Raw genomic sequence first — 1,035 nt, 5'->3', positions numbered from 1 at the left:
ACAGCCTACAGTATTTTTACAGTCTTTATTTTACAGTTAAAATAAATGTTTATTAAATAAAGTTTAATGTTACAACTAATCATGGATCCCTTTAAAATCTACAAACTAAAGTTTGTTGGTTCTGACAGAATGAAGTGTTTTAGGTTCTGGTTCTGGTTCTGGTGGGACAGGCAGGTGGACGTTCTGCTGCCATAATGAGGCGTTCGGGTTCAGCCTGTAATTTAGGCGCTCTGTGTGGGAAGTCCCAGTGAAGAATGTCTGAGGACAAAGCGTCCAGTGTGTCCGTCCCTCTGTCCACAGGAGGGAGGTGGACCGACCCCTCGGCCCCCGGTGGAACGCCAGGGGCCGGGGGGATTCCCACCCAGATCAGCAGGGGTCCTGACCTGGTTTCAGACCAGAACCAGGAGGCTTCTAGTCAGACTTTAGTGTCTCTGATGAGTTTATTGATGTGCTGAAGGACCGTTAGACCCCGCCCCCCCCACATTCAGAGTCATTGTCCCACCCTCTTTATACCCCCCCACTCCCCCGTGAGCCCCCGACAGTCAGGGAGGAGGTCATTTATATGTTAATCTGCCAGCACAAACAGAACTCAAACAACCAGTTTAAACTGGGTTCATCCTGGGTCAGAGTCCGGTTCTGTCCAACTGGAGTTCTGCTGGGTTCTGTTTGGGTTCAGACTGGTTTCTGGTTTCATTCTGGCTTTGTAAAAGGTTCTGATTGGGTTTTACCTGGTGTTATTCTGGGTTCAAACTGAGTTGGAACCAGTAATTCTGGATATTTGGGTTGTGCCACTGGTTCTGTTGGTTGAAGAACCGGACCTGTTCAGGGTTCTGGTTCTGACTGTTGTTCTCTGAGTTGTTGTCTGGACATCAGAGCTTCGTCCTCCTCCTCTTCCTCACTTGTTGTGTGTTTTCTCAGCGCCTCAGATGTAATTTTAGTTCTGGGCTCGGTCTAATTACAGTGTTGAGTGGCTGCTCTGCTGTTAGCCTGCAGCTGCACATCACAACACCAGCCTCCTCCTCCTCCTCCTCCTCC

At 49.1% G+C, this 1,035-nt stretch overlaps 1 protein-coding gene across 1 annotated transcript in view; it reads left to right on the top strand.

Annotated features, from left to right (window-relative positions):
* rasal2 (RAS protein activator like 2) overlaps positions 1 to 1,035 on the top strand; it is a gene marked incomplete at its 5' end in the record, with an annotated part of 45,877 nt that overhangs the window by 642 nt on the left and 44,200 nt on the right.

The sequence above is a fragment of the Austrofundulus limnaeus genome, unplaced genomic scaffold, assembly GCF_001266775.1.
Source record: "Austrofundulus limnaeus strain Quisiro unplaced genomic scaffold, Austrofundulus_limnaeus-1.0 Scaffold649, whole genome shotgun sequence".
Taxonomy (NCBI): domain Eukaryota; kingdom Metazoa; phylum Chordata; class Actinopteri; order Cyprinodontiformes; family Rivulidae; genus Austrofundulus; species Austrofundulus limnaeus.
The sequence above is the reverse complement of the archived record's forward strand: the minus strand, read 5'-3'. Positions and strand labels throughout refer to the sequence as shown.